Source organism: Nannospalax galili, unplaced genomic scaffold (genome assembly GCF_000622305.1).
Source record: "Nannospalax galili isolate Female #2095 unplaced genomic scaffold, S.galili_v1.0 scaffold1599, whole genome shotgun sequence".
Lineage (NCBI taxonomy): Eukaryota > Metazoa > Chordata > Mammalia > Rodentia > Spalacidae > Nannospalax > Nannospalax galili.
The window spans coordinates 189044-208137 of NW_008342326.1; the positions used below are offsets into that span (position 1 = coordinate 189044).

Genomic DNA, 19094 nt, shown 5'->3' on the forward strand with positions numbered 1-19094 from the left:
AAGAACCCATAGATTCTCAATTCAAAATATCACACAAACAGCCCTAACAGTCTCTGCTTCCCATTGAAGCTTCACAAGCCATGCCTCCATTGTTCACAACTCTTTCAGCATAACTGTTCCAAGCTCCACAGCAACAAACTCTAAGCACTCAATGGCTTTTCTAGCCCAAAGTTCTGAACACTTCCACAATCCTCCTAAAAACACCAAAGTCAGGTCTGTCACAGGAATAACCCACTCTCTGGTTACAATTTCTGTCCTAGTTTGTTTCTCCACTGCTGTGACAAAATACTTTGACCAATACCTACTTGGAGAGGAAAGAGTTTATTTTATCTTACATCTCCTGGGTTACAACTCATCAGGGAGTCCAAGGTAGGAACTCAGGGCAGGATCCTGGAGGCAGGATCAGGAGCACAGGCCATGGAGGAATGTTGCTTACTGGCTTGCTCCCCTGGCCTCTGCTCAGCTTGCTTTCTTATGCAACATAGGCCCACCTGCCCAGGGGTGGCACCACCCACACTGGGCTGGGCCTTTCCACATCACTCAACAATCAAGAAGATGCCACACAGACATGGCCACAGGCCAGTTCTATGGAGGAAATTCCCCAGTTGAGGCTCCCTCAACTCAGGTGTGTCAGTATACCCCACTGTCTCCATTAGACAGGTCAACCCAACAAAGAATAAACAGAGAGATGTCTGAATTAAATGATATCATACATCAAATGGACCTAACAAATATCTTCTGAATAGTCCACCCAAGCCCCAAGCACCAAAGAATACACTTTCTTTTCTTTTTTTTGTCTTTTTGAAGCAGGGTCTCCCTGTAGCCCCAGCGGTCCCGGAACTCACCATGTAGACCAGCCTGGCCTTGAACCCACAGAGATCTGCCTGCCTCTGCCTCCCAAGTGCTGGGACTACAGGCATGCACCACCACAGTGCCCCATGGAACTTTCTCAAAAATTGACGACATACTGGGGGCACAAAACAAATGCAACAAATACAAAAAATTTGAAATAAGTCTATGCATTCTATCAGACACAGTGCAATAATGCCTAAAATCAACATTGGAAGAAGCCCTAGTCACTACAGGAACTCATGCAGATTAAACAACACACTCCTGAATGATGAATGGGTCAAAGGAGAAATTAAGAAAGAAATAAAAGAATTCCTGGAAGTCAATGATAAGGACAATACAACACAACAAAACCTCTGGGACACTTTAAAAGCTGTCCTAAGAGGGAAGTTTATAGCTCTAAGTGCCTACATTAAAAAAATCAGAATGAGCACAAATAAATGACTTAATATTGCAACTCAAGACACTGGAAAGGTAAGAAAAAAATGAAACCCAAACTCAGCAGAAGAGAAGAAATAATAAAAATCAAAGCAGAAATTAATGAAATACAAACAACGAAAACAATACAAAGAATCAATGAATCTAAGAGCTGGTTCTTTGAAAAGCTAAACAAGATAGATCCTTCGTCCAGTTAACCAAAAAAAAAAGCAAATCTAAATCAACAAAATCAAAGGTGAAATGGGGAAAATCACAACAGATACCCAAAAGATCCAGAACATTATTAGGAATACTTTAAAAAACCTACATTCTATTAAATTTGAAAACCTAAAAGAAATGGATGGATATCTAAACTCACGGGCATCACCAAAGTTAAACCAAGAAGAAAGCAACAGTTTAAACAGAACCATAATATATAAGGAAATCAAAACAGTAATACAAAACATTCCAACTAAAAAAAGCCCAGTCCCATATGGATTTACAGCAGAATTCTACCAGACATTTAAAGAAGACTTCCAACCAATACTACTTAAATTACTCAAAATGATGTAAACAGAAGGAGAACTCCAAAATTCCTTCTATGAAGCCAGGATCACTCTAATATGAAAACCAGGTAAAGATACAACCAAAAAAGAAAACCCATATCCTTAATGAGCATAGATGCAAAATTCTCAACAAAATATTTGCAAACTGCATACAGATGTACATCAAAAAGATCATCCACCATAATCAAGTAGGCCTTATTCCAGAGATGCAAGGATGATTCAATATACACAAGTCAATAACCATCATCAATCATATGAATGGACTCAAAGACAAAAACCACATTGTCATGTCAATAGATGCAGAAAAGGCTTTCAACAAAATTCAGCATGCATTCATGATAAAAGTTCTAAAGGGAATTGCACAGGAGGGAACATACCTCAACATAATTAAGGCTATATACAACAAACATACAGCCAACATTACTTTAAACAAAACAAAACAAAAGAACCTGGAAGCATTCCCATTAAAATCAGGAACCAGACAGGGATGTCCACTCTCTCCACTCCTTTTTAATATAGTGCTTGAAACTCTTGCTAGAGCAATAAGACAAGGGAAGGAACTTAAAGGAGTACTAATTGGAAAATAAGAGGTCAAATTATTCCTTTTTGCAGATGATATGATACTATACCTAAAAGATGCCCAAAGTTCTACCAGAAAACTACTAGAACTGATCAAGACTTTCAGGAAAACGGCAGGTTACAAAATTAATCCCAGTTTGGCCACATTAAGTAAATCTTTTTTCTCTGCTTTTCACTATCACTATTTAATTAGCATATTGAAGATCAGTGGCTAGTCTATCTTTTCAGGGTTGCCAGGGTCTAGGCTGTAGCCTAAAACCTACAGTAATAAAACCAATGAACCAAAGCTACCACACCTGCATTCCCTTTAAAATATACAAGGGCATTAGCTGTGTTGGGATGCCTAAGCCCACACCAGCCTTGTCAAAGAGGGAGCCTTTATTCCCTCTAGCAACCCTCTTACCTTACTCATAGACAAAAACCCAGGCTATCTCAATGCTTCATTCCTGAATTGCTTTTCTTCTATAATCTTCTCCACCTGCTCCTACTTGTTTCAAGCAGAAAAGAAACTTGTAGAGTACAATTTTCAGACCACCTCCTATTAAGTTCTTCCAACCTTAGTTTCCTATTTTTTTATCTTCAGACTATAAATCATGATCATATGAGTTACATTAGTTATCTTTTCTCTTTCGTGATAACAACATTCACTTCAGGGAACAACATTTTAAAGTGTTCTCTGTATGCCAAGACTATTGGAATTTATTGTATTGATCTCAACAGTGACGTCTTTTGGCCCCATTTGGCTGAGCTTCATCTGCTCTGCATTTTCTACCAGCAAGTCCACACTGACCATAATCTGGCAAAACCATAAAACTTCATTTCCATATTCCTCTGCTGAGGAGATTGCTTGCTTCATTATGTCCTTCACACTCTTACACTATTTCCCTACAAACACTGAACCAACGTTTGACTGTTAAAGGACCTTTGCTATTGTAATCAAATTTTCAGACTCAGACTTTTATAGTTACACTTTTATAGTTAAGTTCTAAATTTAACCCTAACTCCATGTTTTACAGTAGATTCTTATAATTCACATATTCATTTATTGTTTGAACAATAATGTTTTGAGCACTCACAAGATACCAAAGCTAAGTGCTGGTGTGAGACAGAAAGAAAACAGTCATGATGGTCACCTTCATGAAATCCAGTCTAATAACAGAAATAGATTAAATAACTAATAAATAAATTTAAATTAGTTAAATACATCACTCTGAATGAAGACTTATGTAAAACACTAAGAGAGAGTAATGGGGGACCCACTTTAGGTTGGGAGAGACATGAAAGTATTCTATAAGAAAGTGGTCATTAAGGTAAGGTGTGAGAGAATGAGTAGGAATTCTCAGAGACTGGAAAATTACAAGACAGGAGAAAGAGCATGTGTGTAGGACCTGAAAGAAGAAAAGTTTGGAAGTTCTCTATGACATAAAACATCCAGGTGGCAGGGTAATGACTCTGAATAAAGTTCAAGAATTGGATAAGATTCTAAACCTATAAAATCTTGTTAGGATGTTTAGATCAGTGCTTGATTCAATAGAAAATCACTAGGAATTTTAAGAAACAGAGTAATGTCTGGCTGGAGAGATGTCTCAGGAGCTAAGAGCATCAGCTGTTCTTTCAGAAGACCCGGGTTCAATTTCCAGCACCCACATTGTGACTGACAACTGTCTATAACTCCAGTTCCAGGGGTTAATGCCCTCTTCTGACCTTTGTGGGTTTCATGACATGGGTGTACATGCATTCAAGCATACACAAAAATAAAAATAAATGAATTAAAAATTTTTAAAAGAAACAGATTAATGTAATGAAATTTCAGAAAGCTCTCTTGCTTTGTGTGGTAGAACAGAAAGGTTGAGAAAGTTAAGGAAATGTGGAAAGAGAAAGAGACAAGGGAGCCCTTCACCCCAAAATTCAGTTTATAGTTTCTGGGTAAGAAAAGAACTCTCTTGCTGGAATTCTGTCTCTGGAATTGTGTCTCTGAGTCAGGCCCCACCCAAGATTTTATTCAAAATGGTTTCTCCAGCTTCAAGTGGAGAAATATAAGCTTGGTTCCACCCCAATCTTAACATACCATCCTGCGTTTTCAGCCCCAGTTCTAGAATATCTCATTCACCCAAGGTTGTGTGTCCTTTCAAGTCTTCACTGTGTGCAATGAAGATTGGTGTGCTTGCTTTCAGCACTTTGATATGCCAATTCTCAAGCATACCTACATTCTTTCATTATCTTTTTGAGTGGAGTACCAAAAAGGATCCCCTTTTCTTGATCTAGGTCACAAGACACAAGAGCACATGGTTTTGCTGAGGTTAATTACAAATCAATAGTCCAGATTATGTCCATTTTATAAAAGTCATTCCTACAATGGAGACTAAATAACATACTGCTGAATGATTATTGGATCAAGTAAGAAATAAAAGATAAAAATGTAAATTTCTAGAATCATATGCAGTTAAAAACACAACACACCAAAATCTATGGGACATAATAAAGTCAGTCCTTAGAGGAAAGTTTATAGAAACAAACACCTACATCAAAGAATTTGAGAGCTCTCAAATTAATAACTTAGTGATGCACCTTAAGACCTTGGTAAGAAGGAACAAACAACATCCTCAAACAGTAGATAAACTGGAAGAGATAATCAAAATCAGTGCTGAAATTAATGAAATAGAAATTTAAAAAGCAATCCAAAGAATCAATGAAATGAATAATTTGTCCTTTGAAGAGAAAAAGTGGCACATGCTCAGCCAAATTAAACAAAAGAGAGAGAAGATCCAAGTTAATAAAAGTAGAGATGAAAAGGAGACATTACAAAAGATGCCAAAGAAACTCAGAAAACAAGGAAATGTGTTAAAAATTTATACTGTACCTAACTGGAAAATCTAAAAGAAAGGTGTGAATTTCTAGATGAATATGACCTGCTAAAGTTAAATTGAGATGATATGGATAATTTACTCAGGTCTATAACAAAATTGAAGCAGTAATTTTTTTTAAAAAAACACCCAAATAAATTAACAAAAAAGCTATTAACAGGGGAATTCACTGTAGAAGTCTACCAGAACTTCAAATAAGAACTATTACCAAAACTTGCCAAAATAATCTGTAAAATATACAGGGAAGAAGCAATTCTTTTTTATGAAGACAGTCTTATCTTGACACCAAAACCAGATAAAGACATAGTGATAAAGGAAAATTATAGCACAATCTCCCTAATGAACATAAATGTGAACATTCTCAATGAAATACTTACAAACTGTAGAGGTGGTTCAACATACATAAATTAACAAATATAATTTAACACACACATGGACTCAAGAACAGAAATGTATGACAATCTCAAGAGATGTAGAAAAGGCCTTTGACAAAATCCAATATCCCTCCATAATAAAATCCCTGGAGAGACTAGGGATAGAATGAACATACCTCAACATAACAAGGCTATATATTGATGACCTGAGTTCACTCCCCAGAACCCACATGATGAAAGGAGAGAGCTGATACCCACAAGTACTTTCCTGACTTCTACATGTGTATTGTGGCCCTCACACACTCACAAATATACATATCCAAAATAAATAAATAATTAACTTTTATCATTTTTTTATTAATTTTGTTGTTTGACAATTTCATATAACATATTCTGATTATCCCCAATGCACCTCCCTCCTATCTCTATCAAAATCTCTCATTCCTATCAGTTCTTCTTAGATTCATGACTTTTGGGTTTATTTTGTGACCCATTTGATTTATTCAGGATCATCTGTATGATCACTGGATTGGAAGCTATCTTATGGAGCCTGATGGGCTCATCAATTGATACAGAATGAAGTCAGTGATTTTCACTCTCCCTGAATTTATCATAAGTATATAATTCAACAGTGAGGGATAGGTCCACCTGAGACCCTGTTCTATCCATACCTGTTTATGGGGCCATTCTTATGCAGATCCAGTGCAGGCATCTACAGCTGCAGTGAGTTCATGATTGCAATGGCTACGTCTTACCCAAAAGATGACATTTCACAGTGCCTCTCCCTCCATATCTTCTGGCTCTTACATTCTCTCCACCTCCTCTTTTGCAATGTTTCCTGAGCCTAGAGGGGGTGATATAAATGTCTTGTTAAGGCTGGGCAGTTATTCATCTTTTATTCTCAGCACCCTATGCAACCTTTCTGCGTTCACCATTGTTCACTTCTCTGATTAAGGAAGAGAGTGGTGTTTACCTATGGTTATGAATTTAAATATTTAGAAGGCAGCTTGATGCTATGTCAGTTCAGCTAAACAACAATATGCAGCCTCCCCCCCCCCAGCCTAATGATCTTCCTAACCATTTTTTAAAAAATCAAATTTACCATAGCAGGCATGTATTCCCTCATGTGGCACAGAGGACAATTAGATAAACTCATAATGTCACCATTGCACATGTGATCACATCTTGCTTGGCAAATTGGTCTCACAGACTGTAGGATTCAGAGCTGCAAAAGACCATTGATTTCTTTTCTTATCCATCACATTTGCATAGCATATTCCAAGACTGTGAAAGTTAACCAATGTGGACATTTAAAACTCAGTTAAAACTTGATTTCTCTATATCATGCATCCAAGGTGTGTGGTACCTTTAGCAATAGGGTCTTATCTAGTTCTGGTGGGCAACCAAGTGGATGACAAAAGGCCCTATTGTTTTGGGGACTTCTGGGGCCTCCTTGACCAACAACTGATAAGGAGCTATCTTTCCCCAGGTATTTGGGGTTTTATTTAATATCCTACAATTTGCAGGAACAACTTTTTGTGTTCATGCCGGGTATCTTCCTTCAATTTTTTTGGTATAAATTATATTTTCAATTTTTATTACAAGATAATAGGTTTCCATATGGGTCTTTCATACCCCCTTTATTTTTAGACAGCTTTCCCCTTTACCCACTCATCTTTCCTATTCCCATCCCCTGCCTGCTTTTTCAACTCTTCAAATTTCCCTTCATTCTTTATATAGTACTAATGTTCTACTACCCCCTTCCTCTTTCTAGTTTTCTGGCTTCTATAGGTATTCCAATTTGAATACAAAGTTATAGATTCAAAGCTAGGATTCACATATGAGGGAGAGCATGTGACATTTATTTTTATATGCCTGTGTTATCTCAGTCAGAATAGTTGTACAGGTTATTTCTGTTGCCCTGGGTTGCCCCTCAGAACTAGATCATTAGACCCTATCACTGAAAATACCACACATTTGGGTTGTAGAATGTCGAGAAATCAATCTGAATTTGAGCTAGAAGTTTTCTTCCTGCTGGCTAGATTTCATTGTGACAGAAGGTCCTATGAAAGCTGCTGAGAGAAAAGTCACCAGCAATCTGAGCCAGCTGCTGATAAGCCCACCAGTCAACAGTGCCATGACTAATATGGGGGGCAGCCAAAGACTTTCTGATGCTTCACAGGAGGAAATACATGGCTGTACTTTAATCTTGTCAGTAGTTTATGGCTGGGGAGGTCATAAGCTCTGGGGAAGAACTTCCTTCTGTTGTTTTCTAAATGGACTTAGTATCTAACTGCCTTCTGAATATTTAGGTTTATTTTTATAGATTAGTTCTGTTTTCAGCCTTCATCAGAAAACCTTTCTGTGTGGGTAGAGGTTAATGCAGAGACTCGGAACTGGTCAAAGTGAAAAGAATAAGTGACTGTGAAGTGCTCAGCCATAAAAAAGGACATCTGTATCACTACCTCCAAGATTTAAGGAACATCATGGAAGAGGGGTAGAAAGAATGTAAGAGCCAGAGGTTGGGAAGGAGTGCTGAGAAAGTGTCTTTTGAACACCATACAGCCATTGTACTCATGAATTCACTGACATTATGGTTACATTACAAGACCTACAAAAGATTGGAACTGCCACCACTTCACCATGATGGGTGGTGGGCTCACCAGGCTGCATCTCTGGGTGAGGGCAGTTAATGGATGCTGAGGGAGAGAAAACCACTGTTTTAGTGGTATAGCCATTTATAAACTGTCCAACAACCCTCCACTTATGCTCACACAAGCAAACGTAATTAAACTCATTGAATAAAAAAAAGAAAAACATCAAAGAAGGAAGAGGACTTGCTCCAAATAAGAAGAGTTTCAGTGGTGAGAAATAAGGGGGCGATGAAGAGTAAAAACTCAAGTATGAAACTGTCAAAGAATAAGAAAGAAAAGTACAGTAAAATACTATTTATCTTGGTTACTCAGTTTTTTTATTTTGTTTTAAACCTTCCCAAGTTTATGCCTAGGATAAGGGCCACACTTGCCTTACCCTGACTTAGCTTGTGGCTCAGCACGCCACAGAATGTAACTCATAGATCCAACTATTTTGGGCTCATAGAGGCCGTATTTTGGGCTCACTTGGTTCCTCTACTTCAGTGACGTAAATGACTGTGTTTTGTATTACTCTTTTACCTAATGGAGAATACTCTAAAGGTCTTCCAAAAAGATCAGGAAAAGCTGTGTTTTGGGGTGGTGTTCACTGGTTTGGTGGGTGTAGTTTATATAAGATGAATGGGCTTCTGGAGAAGGAACCAATATGATATAGAAGAAACGTTGTGCTGCAGACTGCAAAGTTAGTTTTGGCCAGCAGAGGCTCCCAGAATACAAAGAACGAAAGCTACTGAAGTGAAAATCACTCTGGCAGGCATTGGATACTTGTCCAACACAGGCTTGGCAACCAGCAAAAACCACAGGAAAGACAAGGCATCAGAAGTTCTGGTAACCCTACCCCCCATGAACACAACTTGGCAGTCTCCCAGAGAGAAGCTGCTCCAACATTTCAATTTTTTCTTTTCATCGTTTTTAATATTTCTTATTTTTTACCTCTCAAAATATTTTCACTTATGTCTTCTTTTTTCCCCAGCCATGCATTCAGCTCATTTTGTTTAGCCACATTTTCGTTATTGGGCAATGTCTCTCTCTCTCTCTCTCTCTCTCTCTCTCTCTCTCTCTCTCTCTCTCTCTCTCTCTCTCTCTCGCTCTCTCTCTCTCTCTCTCTCTCTCCCCCCCCACTGTTTCTGCTTTTATTTTTTCTACTATACTTTCATTAGCAATTCTGAACTTACTGGGTTTTTCAGTCTCATGTTTATATAATTTTTTTCTTCTTTTATTTCTCTAGTTTTGCTTTCAAACATTCTCATCATTGGGATAATGATTTTGTTTACTTTTAAAACATTATATCTAAATCAGGTATGGCAGTGTGTACCTTCAATCTCAGCACTCAGGAGGCAGAGGCAAGTGGATCTATGTGACACTGAGGCCAATGTGGCCTACATGGCCAGTTCCAAGACAGCCGGAGCTACACAGTGAGACCCTGTCTCCAAAAAAAAATGTATCTCTAACCTTTTCTTTCTCTCCATAGTATTGCCATCTTCTCTCCTTCTTTTTCCTTGTATTTATTTAATGTTACTCCTGCTTTTTGCTTTTTCTCTCCTAATTGCCTTTATTCTATTGCGTTCCTATTTCCACATTGACCATAAAATATGTTTAACTTCATAGTACCTTATATATTAGTTTTGCAGCTTTTTGTAGCTATTATGTCACATTGCTTGATGTTCGTGCAGTTCATTTTCTCCTAAGTGATGCTGGGATTGAGCCTTCAAAAGTTGGCTGCTCAAAGACACTTTGGTTATAAAACAGAGAAATCAAGGTGGAAATGACTTGAAAACTTGTTCCCTGCTGGAGAGCTTTAATACTGCATGAAAATGCTATGTAGGCCACTGAGCAGGAAGTCATCCCTTGTATTGCCTGTTGATGGACCCTAAACACTACAATATGGACCTTCCAAGAAAAATATACTCACTAGTACAATAGTGGCATGAAGGTTATGGTAGCAACTAAGTGTTTTCTGGTTGGATCTGAGGCTTTCTTCACAGGACAGAATTCAGGCCTACTACTATAAGCCTGGTCAAAAGTCCATAGAGAATTCATAAGCCCTATGTGTGTGGGGGGGAATCTACTACTGTTGTTTTGCTAAATAGACATGTTGTCAAACTGCCTTATAATTATGTTTATACCTCATAGATTAGTTCTGCTTTCAACCTTGGTCAGAGAAACTTCTTTCTGCAGTGGGACACAGTAAACTTAGACACCCACAACTAGTCAAAGTGCTGACAATAAGTGACTTTTGAGTGCTCATCGCTAAATGAGACATCTGTATCAACCATATCAAGGCTCAGGGAATATCATGGATGAGGTGGAAGAAAGAATGTAAGAGCTAAAGGATGGAGGATGTGAAATGTTGTCTTCTGCATGTGATATGGCCATTGCACTCATGAATTCAGTGTATCTATGGTTACATGCATAAGACCTGTACAAGACCCAAGTGAACAAAAGCAGTCAACATTCCAACAGGGAGCACTATCTGGACTCAGTAGCTCACAAAACAAAACAAAAGGAGATGAAGGTAGGGATATGTTGGAGTTCTCTTGGAGGAGTGGGAAGGGGAAGGTGGGGACAGATGTTGAAAGAGAAATATTAGGTCTTGAATGTTCCTCCCATGGCTTCATGATTGATTGACCCATCCTTGGGGCTTTCCTGGAAGACTGTGTCTCACAATCCCTCCCCCAAATGGCTCCCCCTGATATTACTCAATTTCAGTCACTGGGCATTCCTTGGACCTGTATCCTGCATGACTGACCCTCCCCATAGTGGGGAAACCCACACCTGCCTGAGCTGACCCAGCTCCTACCCTAAACCCTTTCCCCCTCACTGAAGAGACAAATATATAAATACTGAATCTGTAAGAGAAATTGTTCTTCTCCAGGTCCCAGACAGAGGATGGTCCCTCTCGTTTATTCTCTAATAAATCTGTTGAGGTCAGTTTTCTGTCTCTCCTACTTTCTATTCACTTAAATTTGTTACCAAAACAGAGGAGAGAGTTCTCAGCAAGGCTGGGCCCCTGGCTGATCTCTTGCTCCCTCCCCTCTTCCTCCTTCTCAGTCTTTCCTTGTCCACCCTTTCCTGCCATTTCCATTCCTGGCATTCAGGACTTGGATAGTCCCTCATGCCTACTTTGACTGAGCAGTAGCTGGAAAGCAACCAGGGGCCTTGGCCCTGAGGCAGGATCTTATTGACTGGTCCAGGAAACCTGTTGCCAAACCCCATCCCCATTTTTGTCTTGCCTCCATGACTTTCTGTCTCTCCAACCTCCAGAGCAGAGCACTTTACCAGTCCCTTCCACCTAACACCAGCCATCCTTGCCCAACTACAGGGTAAGAAACCCCTGTTCACCTAGGTGACACCCCCTAGTGATATGGAAAAATCAGAGACCAACAGCTGATGTCAGGTGAGGAGAGGAAGTTGAATTTGATGCTAGCAGGACTGACCCCGTGAATAAAAGGAGTCAGACCCCTTGTTCAAGTTTTGGAAGGTTTTTATACTCATGAGGAATGCAAGCAAACGGTATGTAGCATATACCTGACAATTAAGTAAGATAACATAGGGTTGCAAATGTAATAGAAATGCAAAGATTACAGAGATGTGAAAGCCTTGGGGAACAAAGATTTCTATATAGGAATGTGATAGCTTTGGAAAACAAAGATTTCTACCCTGCATGACACAGGGGGCAGGGGAAGCTTCCTATTCACTTCCCTATTCCAGAGTTCTTAATTACCATCACATTTCAACAGTTCTTAGCATCTGATATGTGCTTCTATTTCTATAATACTAGGAAGGACAGTTTGTACATTTCATACCTCAGATCTCAGAGATCCCCCAGAGTCCCACTTTGGGAGACAACCCAGTGGATGATGTGATAAATGGCCTATTGGCCTCATCTCTCATTCAATCCTTTAGTCCTCAAAATTTTTCTTCAGCATTCCTATCCTGAAGAATGGGGTCACAAATTTCCAAGGTCCCTGGCAACACACACTTACTTGTATCTTAAAAAATTCAGTCTTGGGCCTCTGTTTTTAAAGGAATGACATTTTATCATCTGTTGACCTTCTTCTGAACAAAATGCAAATCATATAATGGTAATTGGCGGTCTGAATTTGTCACTTTTGATCCAAAGTCTTATCAGACTTTGATAATTTCATACAAAGAATAATCGGAGGTTCCCTACGTCCAAGCTTTTCTCCTCTACTCTCATAGGGCTATTCTGAACTTACCCCTCACGATTGGATCCCAGCCCCTTTAAACTCTCCAGCTCCTCCCTTCCTCACCTCCCTATCTATCCTCTATCACTGGTTGCACCCCACCCCCCACTTTGGTTCCAGCCCCACTCCCTTCTCCCCTCCCTGCTCTGGCAATGATTAGCAGTGCTGTAGAGGGGACACATGCAATTAAATTTTGGGTCCATAAACATCAGCTGGCTCTTTCATACCCTGCCACCTGATTTGATCCACTCCCATCAGTGTATTTAAATCCTACTGCATATTTCCCAGATCTCTACTTAATCAGAAGGCCCAGATGCACAAATTGATTATAACTTCACGGAACTATCATCACATCCTCCTTTATGTGTTGCATCTAGTTATTCATTTTTGTTACAGACCTGGATTACAAACATGGCTGGCTTATGCAACCCCCCCTAATAATAATAGACCCACATTGTGATTAGTAACAAAATGGGAGGTCTGAGCTTGGAGCCAATATAAATGCCACTTATGTTCCTAACAGACACCCCCCCACACACACTGTGGATAAATGGACTGTCTGATGAATTATTAAAATGGCCAGACTGTGTCACTTCACATCCCCCAAATAAAGTCATTGCTGGCCAGGAAGTTATAGATTGGGGCTCTCATAGGGAATTGATGAATGATAAAAGTACAGTTATAGCACAGGAAATCTCCACTACTCAATATAATTATACATACCATTTTGTCCTCCATAGCAATAATGCCATGAAATTGGCCCAGTGGAGGTTCAGACCCCCAATACTATGCATGGATTTTGGTCCAATACAGGATTCTGTTTTTAAATTAGGATTAATCAAAAGCCATGTTCACATCTGGAAATATTTACTTAAATGTTACTCTTATGTAGAGATTTTATTTAAAAGTAATATGGAAACGGAAAGCTTTCGCAATGCGATGGTAATTAAGAACTTAGAAGCAGGGAAAACCCTTAAGAGAGAGGTATGGGGGGGCGGTGAGCAGGAGTCCCCCCATCCTGTCCCCTGTGGTTGCCCAGGATGGAAGTCTTTGTTTTCCAACGTTTTCGCATTCCTGTAACCTTTGTGACCATATGTTACCTTGCTTAATTATCACATGTACCTTTTACTTGTCACCTATTAGCTTGTCGCCCGAGTTCTCTCGGGGCCTCTTGTGCTATCAGACAAACCATATATAACATATCTTTATGTGAATTTATTATAGTTTATACTGTTGGTGGTGAGAGTGACTCACAAAGAAATGAACACCTGGTGCCCAACTCTGCACCATGGCTCAGAGCCCGCCATTCCAGATCGCTCCTGCAGCCCACCCAGAGTCGCCACTAGCTTTCATCATGCCCTGTGGGCCCACAGTCTCACCCTAGGTCAGTAAATGCCAGGACATTCCATTCTTGTACGCCCTGGTGCAGCTCAGGGCTCCTGTCTGAGACAGTGCAGAAAATCCCTCCCTCAGCATCTAGCTCTCCACAGTCAATTCTCTGCAGCAGGCCCAGCCCCTCGAAAGAAACAGGTTCTTTGGAGGCACAGAGCTATTTTGTCTTTTGTTTGCATTTCCCACACACATGAGTATAAAAGCCCTCCGAAACTTGAACAAGGGGTCTGACTCATTTTATTCGTGGGGTCAGTCCTGCTAACGTAAAATTATTAAACTTCCTCTCCTCATCTGACTTCCGCTTTTGGTCTCTGATTTTTCTGTAACAAAAGCATATATATTAAACCCTTATTTTAATCTGGTAATATTGTCATTACAACAAAACAGAATTATTGTATCACATTTCTTGTACAAATTGTAAACTGCAACAATGTATTGATCACTCTCATTGAGAAGGGCATAATTTCAAACTTTTAATCCTAAAGAGATCTATTGCTGTGTGGTTGCCTGTGGAGCTGAATGAACCTTGGCAGGAAACATCTACATTAGCACTCTTGGAAGAAGTTATTAAATATCTTAAACTTTGTACCCCAAAAAGTGGATTATCACAGGAATTGTGTCGATAGACAATGTCATATCCAAAAGAAATTTGAAAATTGGACCACCCAAATTTACATTGATCAGGAGATTAGAAGTGTAACTGCCCTCCAGGGAGATGCCCTCTCCCCAGTTTAGTCCTTTTCACCCCCACAAGGTGCTCCCCCCCTTTATACCTACTGGAATGTGGAGGCCAAGATCCCTTGGCCCCCTGTCCAGAAAGACAAGGCTCTGGAACCCAGGATTATTTGGATAGTGTCTACCATCTTGTTTATGGTTGACATTGAAGCTAGTCCATCAGGCTGTCATCCTAAATTAAATTTCTTGAGTGGATATATTGTTTTGTAAAGGCATTTCCAAGTGTCAGCTATGAATTCAGTCATACTTACAGATAATAAATTAACTCATTCATTCTTAATCCTTAATTCAGATTCTTAATTCAGAGAATGACAATTAGGTCATTCAGTACTATGTAGTTATTTATAATGGTCAATACTGTAAAGAAATAAAAACTAGGGAATTGCCTAGTACCCCTTCCCAAGTTCCCTAGTTTCTGCTGATTCCTTTCATTAGTGGAGTAACTTTGGCTTCAGGAAATCTTTCAAAGTTTCACTCACACCCAAAATTCCTCCTCCTTTTGTGCTCTGTCTTTGTGCTCTGGGGACCTCCCCCACACCCTGGGAACAGATCTATAGTCTCTCTCTAGTGGCCTGCTCCTGCCTCTCTAGGGGGCTTCAGAAACCCCTACTGTCCTCTCACTACCACTTCCCTTTCCCTTCTGTCACCAATCCTAACTAGACCTCCTGTAGGGCCTAGAACTGCAGCTTCAAAAGGACTCTTTTCCATTAGGAAAACTCCTCCTACAGATCCAGGGAGGAGCTGCCACCTGAGTCCTCATGACCCCTAATCTATCTGTCCAGTCAGGTGACTCAGGCCTCCAGACAGCAGCTCTCCCTTCTTGCTTCATTCTATTTGGTATAACTCCTATGTCTGCTTTCAACCACCACGTCCTTCTCCAACACTTCTCCCTTGAAATGCACCTGTAGTTTTCCTGCTGCTCAACCTTTCACCATGTTTTCAAGTCTATTACAGAAATTCTGGATTTATAGGGTCACAGCACATTTTCAAGCTGCTGCTGGGGACCACATAAAAACCATCTTCCTCTTGAGGGATACGCACAACAGGTTTCACCCCATCAGTCAGCAGGAAGCAGTCAGATATGACAATACCTATTTATATCCCTTTAAGAGTCAGAAATGAAGGAGAAATCTTAAGTCTTGAATGTTCCTCCCATGGTTGCATGATTAATTGTCCCTCCTTGTGGGATTCCCTGGAAGGCTGTGTCCCACAATCGCACCCTCTCCACACACACTGGCCCCTCTGGTATGACTCAATCCCAATCACTGGGTACTCCCTGGACCAGAGCTCTGCATGACTGACCTTCCCCATAATGGAGAAACCTACCCTGAACCTTCCTGAGATGACCAAACTCCTATCCCAAATGCCTTCCCCCTTCCAGAAGGGAAAAATATATAAAAACTGTGAATTTATAAGGGAGGTTGCTCTCCTCCTCAACCTGGGCTGTGAGGAGGGCCCTCTCGGGTTTATTCTCTAATAAATCTACTTAGCTCTTGAGGTCAGTTTTCCATCTCTCCTGCCTCCTATTTACTTACCAGATACATTATGAAACTGTCCAAGAAAAAGTAAGAGATATTTAAAACTGACAAGGAAAAGTTATAGTCATAACTTTCTGTATTCTAATATAATTTTCTTTCATGCTTAGATGATTTTGTAGCCTCCTTTTGTTTCACTGACTAGGTGAATGCCTTGACATGCAACCCTAGGAGGCTTTTCTACTCAGCTTTATTGCTCTATGATATCGTGACTACCCTGAGATATTTTATTAATCTGTAATATCTTGAAGCTCTCACTGTGTCTAACTATTCATAAAGATGTGAAACTAAGAAAATAGAAAGCTATCCAAAGGATTTAAAGAGACATCTGGTCCAATTAGTCCAAGGAAAGTGTAGATCAATATGACAGATATCCAAATTTCTAGTAATGTCTGTTTATGTAAACTGCAATGATTGTTGGACAAGTTCCTAGTCCAATTATCCTGGCCTAGCTATGGATATAAAAAAAGGTGGTAGATATCCTGACCCACTCCTGGGATATCTACTTTGTAAGCTATGATGATCAAGTGAACTCAAGAAGACATTTTCCTGAGGTAGCATAGCCCATCATGAAAAGAGACAGAGGGCCCAGGTGTCAGTCATAATATGACAATGTAAAATTGCCTCTTTAAACCCATTTGTACTTCTGTTCAAAGCCCAGAAAATCTAAAAGTATTAGTTGCTACTTCTGGAACCTTGTGCATGAGAGAGAATAAATGAGCTTTCTGACACTCTCCTGGGTGAATGCTTGAGGTCTCAGCTGTTTGAAGAATATTTCCATAACAAAATCAAAACAAATTTAAAAAAATCAATACAGTAGGCTGCTCATAAGAAGCTTCCCAAGGCAAAGTACACTTTATAACTGGAAAGTTTTAACACAGCATGGGATTTCTGTCTCTCTCTCTTTCTCCCTTTCTCATAGTTTTATCTTAAAATGACTATAATCTATTTGCCTATAGAATTTTTCTCTGTTAGGAGATAAAGAATGAAGGGCAAGATCAGAGAAAGGCACAAGAACAGGGGTTCATCTCAGAATCTATCTTTAATTCTGATATGACCCCTAAAATATTTTTAAATTAATTTCTTATTTTTAATATCTCCTTTTAAGGCACAAGTAGTTTTTTTTAGCTCTTATTAATTACTGTAAATTACCAATTTTATAATTTCTTTTTCATATGATTTTACATTCTAATTAAAGCAGGCTGCCTATTTTTAAATTTTTATTGCCTAGGACTTCTAGTTAAATATGCAAAATAAATCAATTTAAAGGTAGCTAATGCTCCCCATTGAGGGGAATTTACCGTTAGATTTTTATTTTTTATTTTTCTACAACTGTAAGTTGAATTAACACACTAGTCAAACCTAGAACCAGCTGCAGTATAAAATATCTGAATAGTTTTCTCCGAACGTTTCTCCATGACTTAAATTAGATATTAGAGAAGTGTCCATATAAAAAGAAAAAGAATAAAAAATAAGATTCCTAGCAAGTGTAACAAACTGTCAGAATCCAACATGCCTTCAGAGGTCTAAAAGCAATGCCCAAAAAGGAAAAAAAGAAAATTGAATCATGAAACCAAAATGCTTTCAAAGCATACAAAATCTACTTTAAACCAAACACTTTGAGAGCAAACCAAAACTTAAAATGTATCTACCAAATAGGATCCTTTAACAACCAGCTGAAAATAAACAAATGAATCATCAACCAAACCAAGCCTCGAGAAGAACTCACCACAATTCACTTGAGGAAATAACACCAAATGGCGTGGACTCAATGGGTCTAACTAGCACCTCACTTCCATACAGATCATTCCCTTGGTGAAAAGTAAATCATTTTCAGGGTCCCTTGTTGTGGTGCTATAACTGTTGACACAAAATCACAGCTCTCACCTCAAAGAGAATAAAAGTTTATCCTAGAGCCAAATATGAGTGACTGTGACCCAGACACAGATTTAGGTCATTCCAAATTCCATGTTGCAACATGGAAGGTATTTCATGAAGATTTTAGTAACAGAAAAAAAGATAAGGTACTCTTCAAATATATTGGTGGAAACATTAAGTAGGTAGTTATAGCAGAAAAGAGATCTCAGCTATAGGCTCAGATGCTATCCAATGACAGCCTTTTGGTTGGTGGAAGCTAGGGTTTTGTTAATACATTCCAAAAGGTTTTTTTAATCACAGGAAGTTAGATTATTATACACGTGCCAAGGAGTGGCTATTTAGGGGGATAAAGATGGCCCAAGATAATTGTAATTAGGCTCTGAACCTGCAACATTCCAAACTCTCCACAATCTTTGAAGTTCTAATCAGCTGATCAGCCTTGCAGAAGGTTCAGTTTGAAGATGCATGGTTTTTCTGTGAACATTCATTGACAACAGTATTTGCCTGTTGGTGACCTGAGAAAAATATTTGTTTTCCCAGATAACACAGTTTCTGGGTTGGGAGTTTTATACAGTTTCTGTGTTGGGTATTAGTTTGGATCTGAGGTTTACCTAAGGTTTACTTAACCCAGTATGGGACCCTTTGGAAGTTAGTGCACCCTCCCTTTCAGACTTAGAGTTTTTATATTTTCCTTCTTTCAGGAGGAGGAAAGGGTTTGGGGTTGAGGTTGGGTCATCTTGGCCAGGTGCAAGGTGGGTTTCCCCACTACAAAGAGGGCTTTGGAAAAGCAGTTTAGTCATGTAGGACACAGGTCCAGGTCCAAGAAATGCCTTGTGATTGGAATTGAGTCATACCAGAGGGGCCAGTCAGGGTGGGGAGGGTGAGACACAGCCTTCCAGGAAAGCTGCCTGAGAATGGCAACCATGCAAGAAGCATTCAGGACTAAGAGTTCTCCTGTACTATTGATGGTAACATTTGCAAGAACTGACTTAAAAAGAATAAGGATGTATGCTTTATGTTTTCACTAACTTTGTTAATTTTAAGCT

General features: G+C 39.4%; 1 pseudogene; it reads right to left on the bottom strand.

Moving 5' to 3' along the window:
• Nucleotides 1-18046, bottom strand: part of LOC103738263 — a 32874-nt pseudogene extending 14828 nt beyond the window's left edge.
• Nucleotides 18047-19094: the final 1048 nt, after the last annotated feature.